General features: G+C 46.8%; 1 pseudogene; it reads left to right on the top strand.

Annotated features, from left to right (window-relative positions):
- The first annotated feature begins 622 nt into the window (after positions 1-622).
- Positions 623-11,603, top strand: LOC135969827 (uncharacterized; annotated as a pseudogene).
- Positions 11,604-13,956: the final 2,353 nt, after the last annotated feature.

Raw genomic sequence — 13,956 nt, 5'->3', positions numbered from 1 at the left:
GATGGTGGGAGAGAACAGGGGAAAACTCGGTCCACGTCCACATTTGATGGTGGCTTTTAATGCACTGCAGCCTGTGTCCTCTTGACCTTCACTAATTTTCAGGTAGTAAGAAAGCATTTTTTCTTATTGGAAAGGAGAAAACTAAGTGGCTGTAAAATAATATAATTTCCTTAAAGCAAAACAACAGAGAACCAACTTTGACTTTTTCCACATTACCCAGTAATTCTAAGACTCAGGGTTTTGTCATATTACAGCAAATGCCGTTCATTAGGGGGAAATTGGAAGTCAGAACAGTGTGTGCTATTCAAATTCTCAATGAATAATTAACTCAAATGGGTTCAGAGTGCTATAAAATGAAATTAATTTGTTTTTAGTTTAACCCCAAATCCCCAATCCTTTGCCAAATGATCCTCTATGTATCCTACATAAAGGACAGGGTCTTTCTGGCAGAAAACCATTAAAAGTTTTATTTGCAGTAAGAGAAGCATACCTTCTTATTATCAAACAGGTGCATGGCCCCCTTGCGGGGGGATCACCCATCACCCGCATCCCCGTGTGTCACGGTGTTGCCGCACACCATTAACGCATCAAAACGGAAAAGGAAATGTAAGCAATGTTTGCTGTCCAAAGTTCACGTCAACAACTCCTTATTATGAAGGCACTTCTGAGCCTTTCCTCCTGCCTCTGGGAGCTGCCAGCAACCCAGTTCCAGGAGAGAAAATAGCTCGACACCTCCTGCAGCCCATGGAGCCCTCTTGTTGGGACAAGGTCCCCCCAGGAGAGAGGAACCCCCAGCAGGGTCAACACTGGAGGTCCTGGGAGTGGGTGGTGCTGGGGAGGCCATGCGGGGAGGGCTGTTCCCTGTTCCCTTCCCCTCAGGAGACAGCTTGCCCAAGGTGACACAGCACTGGATGGGATTTCAGGGTCAGGGACCACGAAGCCCGGGGCTGTGGACCACAGCAGCGCAAAGCCACTGCATGCCCCAGACTGGGGCTGTGGACCACACCAGCCCACGGCCACTGCATGCCCCAGACCAACACAAGAAGAGTGCAGTCCAACAACATCTTCATCTACGGTAGGTGCCACGGTTATCGTTCCTAAGAGAGCTCATGGCCACTTCTACCAGGTGCTCTCCACTCTTCCCCTGCCCCAGCTGGTCCCCCTGTGACAGCCGTGTCTCTGAGAACGGGGTGTGGAGCCAGGGGGAAAACACAAAATAAACCACCTGCTACTAGAAACAGCCTCGCTGTCCTCAGGGAGCCGGTCCCGGGGCCAGCCTCGCCGTCCTCAAGGAGTCGATCCCGGGGCCAGCCTCGCTGGACTCAGGAAGTCGGTTCCAGGACCCCATGGACACCAAATCCAGGCACATTCAAGCCGCACAGGTGGACCTGCTGAATCTGCGTATACAAAGAGTCGGCCCTCCGACACGCGTTTCACATGGCAGGAACAATATTTTCTGCGTGTACAAAGAATCAGCCCTCCGACATGCGTTTCACGTAGCAGAACACTCTATTTTCTCCCTGAGTTTGGTTGAAAAAATCCACCTATAAGTTGACCCGCAAAGCTCAAGCTTGTGTTGGACAAGAGTCAACTGTATGCAATTGACACTGATTCCTACCAACAATATCCAGATCTTACCATGACCAGCACGATAAACAGAATGAGCAAAATTTAAAAACTAAAGCAGAGTTTTTTCCTGCGAGTTGGCCCACTGCATATCCCCTGTGGGAAAGACCACACTGGCTGCTGACCAAACTCCACCGGCCTCTTCCTCCGTCCTGAGGGCATCTTCCTCCATCCTGACAGCAGCCTGGGCTCACCTCAGTACCAGAGCGGGGGAGGGGGACGCACTGTGCACCCTCCCAGCTCTCCTCCGCCCCTTCCCTCAGGCTGGCCCAAGAGCAGCCTGGACAGTCACGTGCTGGGGACACCGAGCTGCCCCTCCTCCGCCAACAGCCTCAGGCCACCTGTCTCATCTGTGACTGAGAAATAGAGCTGCAGCTGGAGGCGGGAGGTGGGACACGCTGGGATCTACCCATGGCCAGGCCGAGCTGCTCGGATCACTCAAGCTTCACTTTCGTCACTCGCTTTACCAAATAGACTAGAATAAAATATGCCACGTCCTCCTTTCCACACACTCCCAAGCCTCCCATCCCACTTCCCGGCGCTGACCCCGTAAGAACACTTTGTGCGTCTTTCCAGATATTTTTATCCTCCTCAAGCACAGAACCACATTCAGAGTGAATTTTTCTTTTTCTTTTTTTTTTTTTTTAACAGAAATGGCACCAGGGCAGATGATGATTTTTTTGTACCATTTCTTTACTTTCTTGGGCATTTTCCGCACCAGGACAGATGGGCTCTGCTCTCCTTCCTCCCCGCCCAAAGCTGTCTCACAGCAGCCACACACAGAGCCGTAAACCCTCGCAAGACTCTGGGTGTCTCGGGGTGCCCCAAGTCCCCAAAGACCAAGGGTCACAGATCCACATTGTCCAACAACACTTCAGACATGGCCTCGAGCCTGGGAACCCTACTGGCCAGCCCAGGCCAGCCCCAGAATAGAGGTGTGAGGGGTAACATCTGCACTTCTTAAAAAAAAAAAAAGGCAGATATTCAGTGCCACATTTAAAATGGTCATGGCGGCCAGGCACAGTGGCTCATGCCTGTAATGCCAGCACTTTGGGAGGCCAAGGTGGGCAGATCACTTGAGGTCAGGAGTTCAAGACCAGCCTGGCCAACACGGTGAGACCCCCGTCTCTACTAAAAATACAAAAATTAGCTGAGCATGGTGGCAGGCACCTGTAATCCCAGCTACTCAGGAGGCTGAGACACAAGATTCTCTTGAACCCTGGAAGCAGAGGTAGCAGTGAGCTGAGATCATGCCACTGCAATCCAGCCTGGGTGACAGAGCAAGAGTCTGTCTCAAAAATAAAAATAATAAATAATAACAAAAGAAAAATATGTATATGCATTCCTAGTCCCTTGGAGCTGCAGCAACAAAGCTCGTGATATATTTTGGGTGTTTCTAATCAATGTTTTCCATGAGCTACACTGCAAGTCTCAACCTTGATCCTGCTACAGTAATCATCTATTACAAATTAAAACAAGAACCATAACTCTGTCTCCTACTAAAATATTCTAATTGAGACATGTTAACAGAATACATTTCTTTGGGTGAGAAAGTATCCACCAGGGTGGGGAACAGACGGCCCACCGATTGTGCTGTGGCCCTAACCACCAAGGACTCACGAATCATCCACAGCCAGGCTGGAAACTCAAAAAGAACACTAAATTGCTCTTTGACATTAATCCTTAAGGCTTGAGAAACCAAAGTTCTCTTTGTAACAGACTTGAAAAAGGATGAAGTCAGAAGTGGCTCAGCAGAGATGCACCAACTCTCACCTGGGAGAGACACCGCTTGCTAATCACGTCTGGATTAACGGATGCACTAAAAGCATCTCTTCCAACAGGGACACAGACTACAAACAGGAATGCTGCGCACACCTTCCCCAGATTACCCAGTCCTGACCCATCCACCCCTTAGGCGGTCCCCAGCCAAGTCCAATAAGGAAATGAACCCACAGCAGACGCAGGTGCAGGCAGTGAGGGCAGTGGCGTCAGGGAATTCCACTCCATAAACCTTGGCAGCTCGCAGGGAGGCGCATCTCTCCTCATCAGGCACTAGTGTGGCTTTCATTCTTCACAGCTGCTATCTGATCTCTCGCTAATCAGTGTTTTCCTGACAACAAAGTCAAGGTTTCCCTGAAGAGACTGCCAGATGAAAGAAACGGAGAAAAGACAGAAAAGCCAGCTGTACCCAGCTGGACAGGTGAAGTCATTTAAGTGCAGGATGATCTGGCCACTCCAAATATGCAGGGCTTTCCAATTTTGTTAAAATGAAACCCAGCCTTTGAAAAGGCCCGGACTTCCCACAATGCATAGTATTTATGGTGTGGAGGGCACTGTAGAGAAGTTATCAGAAAGTTCACAACAGCAAGATCCACGGAGGCTCTGCCATGTGCCAGGCACGAGACAACTGTTTACATAAAACACCTCATTTCATGCTACAGAGAGTCCACAGACTGCTCCACATTTCACCCTACACAGACTCCACAGACTTCTCCACATTTCACCCTACACAGAGTCCACAGACTGCTCCACATTTCACCCTACACAGAGTCCACAGACTGCTCCACATTTCACCCTACAGAGTCCATATACTGCTTCACAGAACACTACCAAAGGGCATCATCAAATGATCCCCAAGAAGTAATGAGCACCTTGAAAGTAAGAAAGCCAACCTCCTCCCTCTCCCTTATCTCCCTGTCCTCATTTCCAGAAAACCAAGGAAATATGAAGGGCCAGTGATGCCCCACTGAAGAACGCTCTCCTGGTGTTTTCGCTCTGTACATAGGGAACACAACACTGCTCCGTGCTGCGCGAGGCTACTATTCTATACTACACTAGTAAGATCTGTTTGTTCTATTCTATACTATTCCATTCTCTACGATAGAATACAACAGTTTCATTCTATACTATATAATACTGTACTATCTGTTCTATTCTATACTATTTTCTTCTATACGGAAAGGAGTTAGCCAGCTTGCCTTAGGCAGACAGTAAGGAAAGGGTCTCAGAGAGCCTCCAGCCTGCAGCCTCCAGTTTTGTGCAGATAGGGGGCTTGCCTAAACATGCTCACAGCAGACTAAGGGCCCCCATGCGCAAGGGGGAATGGGGTGGAGCCACCAGAAAATCGCTCCTTACACAGACAGGGAGCCCAGCCCCATCAGCTTCTATATAAAAGCACTTGTAGTCAACTGGGAAGGCGGCAACAAGCAACCTGCTCTCAGCACCCCTGTTTTCGCCGAGAGCTTTCCTTTTAGCTTAATAAGTTCCACTGCACGCACTCTTCGATGTCCACGTGCCTGTTTCTTCCTGGTCATGAGACAAGAACCTGGACTCAGCCGAGCTAAAGAGCAAAACTCCTGCATCAGTGCTACAGAACACTATCCTCTCCGTTCTGTGCCATGCGACTCTACTATTCCACACCATACTATGTAATATTAATACTATGCTGTGTGTTCTAATCTAGACTATATTATGCTATGCAATACTACGCCATTAGTTCAACTGTATACTCTGCAATACTATCCCACTTGTTCTATTCTAGACCATGCAATACTATTTGTCCTATTGTATACTATACTACATAATGTTACAATGTTTCTTCTGTTCTATGCTACCCTATATAACATTATACTATTTGTTCTATCCTGCGCTACTCTCTATAATTCTATTCAGTTGGTTCCATTCTATACAATAATCTTGCATCACTTTACCATCCTCCACGATACAAGAGTAGAGCCAGTTATACTTTCATAATCTCTTTCCCAAGCTCTTACCCCGTAAGAAATGTGATATTTTACTATGCCTCACATAAATGCACATTTCATGATAATCAATGCCATTTCCTATGGTTATAGAATTCTGTCTCTATGATTCCATTGATATGGCTTCTTTGGGCTTTTCTGTAAGTCCTTTGCAGTGTCTGGTTTCCTAGTGAAAAGATGACTAAGGTCCAGATAAGATCCTACGAAACCAGCATCCACACAGGCTCACCTGTGTGCACACTCCTGGACTCCGTGTTGAAGGAGTGACAGGAAGACAGATGGCTGTCGGTGGATGGAAGGCAACAAGGAAAGAGTAGATTCCAGAACTGAGACAAGTATCAAGGCTCTGGCACAGCTGAGGGTCGATCCCAATTCTAGCCTCTCGCAGAAAGGCAGAGGAGACTTAGCACGAAGAGCATGGAACTTTGCTTTAATAAAGCAAATGCTTACCATCCACTGTGAGGAACTCAAGAAGAAATGGCAGTAGGCTCTACTAATAACTACTGCTGTGAAAAATGGAAGGGAGGGGGTACATTTTCACCTGGGCCATGTGGAAAGTTGGCTGGAACTGCCGCTGGACCTGATACTGGACCTGCCCCTGGACCTGACGCTGGACCTGCCCCTGGACCTGATGCTAGACCTGACGCTGGACCTGCCCCTGGACCTGCCCCTGGACCTGCCACTCGGTCTGCTACTGGACTGCTAACAAATGCTGCAGATTTTTATGGAGAGAAAAGTACAATGCGTCTGAGAGCAGCTGTCCCAGCTCTGGATGAAGCCGGCAGAACAAGGAAGCTGCAAAGAGGCTGGTATCATTCAGTGGGCAGAGTCAATGACCGTCCTCCAAGTCCAGAAAAGCTCAACCTGCATGTCTGCAACTAGAAATACCAATCATAAGCCAGACCTCCTGGCAAATACCATTGACCCGCTGTAATTCTGTGTGGTGTATTATGCCCCATGTACAGGAAGTCACTCACAGAGCCTTTAACAAGGAAGTATTAACATGACTTTTAATGCAATATAACAGCTTTGCACCCATTTAACATATATTTAACCCCAGTGGTATATGTAAATATATATTTTATACAACATCAGGCATGTTTACCTAATGGCTCGAATCTTCACAATGTCTCTCTCCCTGAGAGGACAGCAGAGGATCCCATGCACTGTCTCCAGGAAGATGGCCCTCCCAGAGAGGACTCACAAATCAAATGTGCACATGCATGCATGCACAGACACATATCACACACACACACACACACATGCACACGCACACCTACATGCAATACATACATACACACATGCACACACATTCACATAATCACATAATACCAACACATAACACATGCATGCACATACACACAACATTCAAACACACATGCATATACATACACATTCATGCATATACATTCTGACACACACATACGTATGTAAATGCATGGACATAACATGCACAAATAGACATGTATAACTATACACACACGAGCATCCATGTATGCATATTTCCACATATGTGCACTGCCATGCCTAAACATGTAACACATGCACACACATACATGCAACAGATACACATGCACACATATACACATGCATGCACTGTACATTACACACATAGGCACACATACATGCACAACACATATACATGCAATACATATTTTCATACACATAAATGCAAACACACATACATATATACACCCCTCAAGGACTCCATTATTCAATTCTAAACAAAGTGGTTTATCCCCCAAATGTACCTTCTCGTAATTAATAAGCTCTACTGCACATTTCTTGATTTCAAATAATGAGGTCTCACACACGGCACACACACATTTATACTCAAATACATGTGAACATACAAATAGAAATAGGCACACGTGCACGAAGACCCTCTTCTGTAAAGGTTTTCTCAAACTTGAACTGAACGAATTCTGCTAATTATAGTCAGAGTCAGCAAAGATATATATTTGACGTCAGAATGAATATACTCGTTCTTTTCGTTACTCCTGGCAACAGCAAGAATGTAAAACAGAGTTGTGTGATACGATGCCACTTATTCAATCTCACTTCGTGGGATCTGACCCACTTGTAATAGCATTTCTGTCTGAGTGATTTCCTTCTGATGAAAATCATGAGATAATTCCTTCCCTTCCTGCTTTCTCTTTCCCAGGCCTTTTCACTGCCCTTTCATCATCTCGGAAACTAAATCATAGTTGTCAAAATGGAAGGCAAAGAAACAGCCTTAGGAGAGAATCTCACAGTGGAATGGACCCGAGAGAGGAAAAAATATTCTTTTTGAAAATGTACAAAAGGAAAAGTCAAGAGGCCTGGGCTCCCTCTCACGACAGAAACAGACGTCGGCAAAGCAGGTCGCTCAGCACAGTTCAGCTCTGTGGATGAAACGGAGATTCTAGTCCTTGTCCCTGTTTCAAGCTCTGTGTATGAAACAGATTCTAGCCCTTGTCCCTGTTTCATGATGTTGCAGTGAAGGAAACAAAACAGACAAAGGGCACAGGCTGGAGAAAAGGATTTTAAAAGGATGACTTAAAATGTGCGCCTGGTTTTCAAGGGCACAATGAGGACACTTTCAAGTACATTAAAGCTGATTTATAAGAGACGGGTATAAAGACTCTACAAGGTCATTAGGCTTTAGACTTACAAAGAAAACAAATCACATTCTCCTAGCATCACCAGTCAGGTGTTCCACAAATACTAAGAATAGCCACCGCAACGCGATCCATTATGAGGGGTCAAAACATAAACCTTGTAGCGTGGCCGAGAGCTCCTATAACCTGATTTCTAGGAATCCAATTTTAAACATCCTCACTAGCTAACACATCACAAAAATACAGAGCTCCAAATGCCGTAACACAAGTGCTAAGAACTCCTAAGCCAAAAATATACGAGGCATTTCAGGCAAAAATCCCAGAATCAGAAGAACACAAGTTTTCTAAGTTCTTCAAAAGCTGGTGTTGGTTGAGGCTCTTCTGCAGACTTCAACAAAAGACACGCTAGAATTAGCCATTGACAGTAACCCTGAGTCAACACGCACAGTGTTCGGAAAAGCACAAGGCCTGCTCCGGGCTTGAGACCCCTGGGAACTTTCTCTGGACCACATCGAGTGGATGACTTTGAGAACTCAAAATAACCAACAATCAGTCCATGAACAGAGAAAGAAGACTGCAGCCTCCCTGGGGACGTGGCTCCATGCCTGCCCCCTTTCTTCCAGGTACCTTTGCCCTTCCGGGCTCCCTCCTCCACCTGGAGACGCTGTGGGTTCAGGCTCCTCTCCAGCTGTGTCTTGGTCCACGGCTGGCTGCCCGTGTGAAGCACCAGGGCTTGAAGGATCATATCCATCTGCTTCCTGCACTTCCCACCTACTTCCGCGAGACCCCCAGGCTCTGGCTGCTCTCAGGGATCAGGGCCGCCAGGCTCCCCTCCCAGGCTCCAACTGGAGTCCTGCACCCTGGTTTTCAGCAACGCTTGGGACTTTCTCCTGGAAACTCTCGGCTCTGGGCTTTAGTGAACTGCGCCATCCAGCTCTTCTCTGGACTTTAAGCAGGACCTTTTCTGGGTCTTCCAACCCTTCCTCCATTTCCAAATGTGGGCTTTCCTTTGGCCTCCTCTCTCGAGACATGCGCGCCTCACACTCTGGCTACTTGACCTGCACTTCTACGTAAGAGGCTCCCAAATGCACCCTGCTCCAGATTTTCCCCAAACCTCCTCCTGTATTTCCAAACTCGCAGCTTGCAGTGGTGTCTCTAAGTATCTCCGAGTCAGGTCCACACTTGCTTCTCCTCCTGATTTCCAGCAAAGCGCAACGCCGACCTCCGGGTGCAGACTCGCAGCTTCATCCGCCCTCCTGCACTCCCTCTTCCCCTCCTGACCCAGGCACCGAATCGCTCAGCTCACTGGCTGCCTTCTCTCTTCCTCTCGCCACGGCGAGTGCCCTGCATGAGCCTGCTCTGTCCCTCCGGCTCCACGGCATGCCGCACATCAGAGGCACGATTCTCTCCGAAACCCTCAGTGGCTCCCTAGTATCCGACAGGTAAGGACTTCCACATTCTGGCCTCCATCTAACTTTCTGGTCTCAGATATGCACATGCTTATTTTATCTATGCAAAGAGAGTACAGGCCTCACACCTGCTCTCATTCCTGGGCTCCTAGCTTCTCCTGAAGGTGCTGTATGAGCTACCTATGCACTTTCCAAACACTAACTGAATATGCGCTTGGAGAACACTTACTTGATAATTTTGTGGCATTGCCGGATGACGTGGACAAAGTGAGAACTACGCAGGTGTGTGGATGCTGCCTTGTCCAGACCTCACTTACCCAGACACTCCCAGATGCTCAAGGTGACCAGCCCTATTGGAGCACAGACAGGCACAGGCTGCACTCCCACAACTGGGCCCCGCGAGCTGAACTATAATCATGAAGCAGCTGTTTGCTCCTAAATCTGTTTATGCCGGTGTACTTGTTACACATTACTGAAACCAATAAAGTACGACTCCAAAGAGACAATAATTGTATGAAAACTAAGTTGGATGCCTTTCAAAGACTTAATATAGGGGAATTTTTTTTTCATTTTAATCTTTTCTAAATTGCTATCAAATTAGGTATGGGCAAAAAATATACACAATGTTTGAGGAAATAATTTTTAAAGGTTTCAAATCTAACATCTTGTTTCTCTTGTGTTGCCTATTCTCTTCTAGAAGAATCAAAACTATGGCAGGCCTGCGATGGCTGTGGTTGAGGAAAGAGGCCACCCCCACAGCCAGTAGAATCACGCTCAGCAGCAGCCTAGCCCCGCGTGGAAGAGGCGTGAACACTCTCGGGAGAGGTGGATGTGCACTAACCGTTCCCAGCTCTGATCTCTTTGATTAACTGAATATGGTGATTGGTTTTATCTGAACGTCAGACAAAAGGGTGTCTACACCCAGGAAAGACTCTAAACACTCTGGACCCTGCTGGGGCAGATGGTGACCGTGACCCAGTGATACCACTCTCCAGTGGGCAGCCAGCCCAGTCTCTTAATCGTAAAGGACATTCATAGCAACACTACGAAAAAGAAACACGACTGTTCTGACCCGGAAAAGTGAAATTTAAAACATTAAATATCCAGGTTCTAACTAAGAGGCAGATGGACCGGGCGCGGTGGCTCACGCCTGTAATCCCAACCCCTTGGAAGGCCGAGGTGAGTGGATCACTTGAGGTCAGGAGTTCGAGACCAGCCTGGCCAACATGGTGAAACCCCATCTCTACTAAAAATGCAAAAATTACCCGGATGTGATGGTGGGCACCTGTAATCCCAGCTACTTAGGAGGCTGAGGCAGGAGAATCGCTTGAACCCGGGAGGTAGAGGTTGCAGTGAGCCGAGATCACGCCACCGCACTCCAGCCTGAGCAACTCCTTCTCAAAAAAAGTAAAATAAAATAAAATAAAATAAAATAAAATAAAATAAAAGGCAGACAAAGAAAAGGAGATTTCCTCTGATCTTAAAAACAGAAGTATTTGATTCACAGCCTGGATAATTGAAGATCTGCATAGAAATCACCTAGGGCCTCGCCCTCCCTCACAACAGACTGGGATAGAGGGAAGGAGGGCAGGAGGTGGGCCCCTTGTCCACAAGAGGCTCCTCCCGCCCCATCCCCTTCCGCAGGAGGGCAGGCCCGTTCTCCCCAGGTAAGACCCCGGCATCTCTACAGGGACACCCACCTCCCTTCCCTGCAATCCACTCCAGCTGCTCACGGCCAGTCAAGGGGGGCGCTCTTCAGAGAGGAGCAAACGGTTTCGGGGAGAGCCTGAACTCCGACGTCCCAGGTGTGGCTTGCCAGGGAGCACAGAGGAAGGATGCAGGTTCTGAGAAGGAGGAGGCGCAGGAGAACGAGAGAGAAAAGAGAGACAAGAGAGGCAGACCGCCCAGCGGCGGGCTGAGCACAGGACCTGGCTGAGGCCTCCTGGGGAGGGGCAGAGGCAAACATGCTGCTGATTCTAGGCTACTCGGGAAGTTACAAGCTCCGAAGGGGCTGCAAGGCAGGACTCGCTGAGGAGCAGTCATGTGGATGCCCCGCCTCTCACACGGTACACACTGACAACATGCAACTCACAAACAACACAACACGCATGTACAATGCGCGTATACAACACTGACAACACACAATGCACACAAACACACACAACCTATACAACACATACCCAATACATGCAACTCACAACACAACATGTACGTACAACACACTCTTACATACATACAGCACACGTAACTCACATACAACACAACACGCACGTACAATGCACTCATACAGGACACACAACACACAACTCACAAACAATATGCACATGCAACACACTCATACAACACACAACACTCATACAACACACAACACACACAACTCACAACACAACATGCACACACAACACTCACACAACATAGACACAATACATGCAACTCACCACATACACATACAATACACTCATACAGCTCACGTACAACACATGCAACTCACGTTCAACACAACATGCACCTACAACACACGCAACTCAATGCAACATTCACGTACTCACAACACAACATACACATACAATACACTCATACAACACATACAAGAAATGGAACTCACGCACAACACAACATGCACGTACAACACACTCACACAACATATAACACATACAACATACACAATACATATAACTCAACACAAATACATGTACAATGCACTCACAACACACAACACTTACACAACACACAACACATGCAACTCACAAACACACATACAACACACTCATACAACACACAACACTCACACAACATACACACAATACATGCAACTCATATACAGCATACACATATGCACAACACACAACATTCATACAACACACAACACTCATACAACATACAAAAAATACAACTCACAAATACACGTACAACACACTCATACAACACACAACACTCAAATATACAATAAATGCAACTCAACACAATATGCACATACAACACACATACAACCCATGCAACTCACACACAACACAACACACTCATACAACGCATTCATACAACACACACTGTACACATTCTAAGTATGAAATAGAAAACAGCACACGCATGGTTTCTAAAGTATGATGAAAGTTTTCTCAAGAAGGTCATCCAACATCCAAACTGGCGCCATGTCCTCATTTTCAGCTGCTGTTCAGATTCAAGCATTTTTATCATCTGCTCTATGAATTATAATAATATAGCATAAACCCATTTTTCATTTTACACCCACTTTGGTGTGGGGTGCTCCAAAACAGGGGCCAGGAGCCTCAGAGTCGTCCCTCAGAACAAAACACAACCCACACTCAGAGGCCAGAAAGGGAACTCGGGGGGCGACACACACTCTCTCATCTGCAGAGCTCTGCTTCAATTACTTCACACGTAACCAGGGCTGGAACGGGGTTGCTGAGGGTACAGACACGGCAAACTGAGAAGAAACTGGCAGGTGGAGAAAGATCGGCCAAAAGCCAAGGAAAAATGCTGAACATTTTCCACAAATAGTTCACACGACAGATGATACTCGGGCTACTGAAAGTTTATTGAGAGAGGTCTTGCTCCAAAGAAAAAGTTCTCTCCCAAGGTTATCGAAGATTCACAGCAGACATCTGCCCCCAACACACCATCTGCCGAGGGCCTATGAGTCAAAAAGAAGGTAAGACAGAAGTAAGGGTGCAGGGGAAGGAGAGCCGGAGGGGACCGAGAACTCGGAACCAAGTGAAGTGATGGGCGGACACTGAATGCCTGACTCCAGGGTTATCACCTCGGAAAACAAGTCTGTTTAAGTCCGTAGTAACAGTGTTAGTGCTTTCACTGAACCTGCACTCAACACTGGAGAACCTCCCTGTGTTATGAAGACGATCTGAAAAATAACATTAATTCACAAGGTAGGGTGACGATTCAGCCACAGAAAATAAAACTGATATAATCCACTGCAAGTCACACTGTGTCTTTCTTTAAGACTGGTTTATGATGCAGAAAAGAGGCAGCTTGAGATCTAAAATACTGAAACTGGCAGACACCTTGTTTCCCTGAATTCTCACAACCGTGGCACCAGCTAGGGTAAGACAGAGTGGCTTTCAGAGCTTCCAGAACAGCAGAACAGATCAATCATAAATGTGCAAAGGTGATCTGAAGACAGAATTAATATTCCACGTTTTGGCTTAAACTAGTCATGTAATTTCCAATAAGTGGGAAACATCCACACCAATTTTTATAAGAAAGTTCAATGTGAACACATAGTACAGAACACTATCTTTGTTTTGGAATTTATTTACTTAATATGACAATTTCAATTGTCTTTAGGGATTCCTGATATTGAATGCTCATCTTTATTAATGATGAGCTACCCATTTTCTGACTGAGGAAATGGAAAGTTGTCACTGCCTAACAGCAATACTCAACACAGCCTGTATGAAAGGGAAAGCTATACCTGTGTGCACACACATGCATACACATGCATACACATACCTACACATGTACACGCACACACATACACGTGTATGCACTGCATGCACATGTACACGTGTGTGCATACATACATAT

Source organism: Macaca fascicularis, chromosome 3 (assembly GCF_037993035.2).
Source record: "Macaca fascicularis isolate 582-1 chromosome 3, T2T-MFA8v1.1".
NCBI classification, from domain to species: domain Eukaryota; kingdom Metazoa; phylum Chordata; class Mammalia; order Primates; family Cercopithecidae; genus Macaca; species Macaca fascicularis.
Note: the sequence above shows the minus strand (reverse complement) of the source record. Positions and strands in the feature narration are given on the sequence as shown.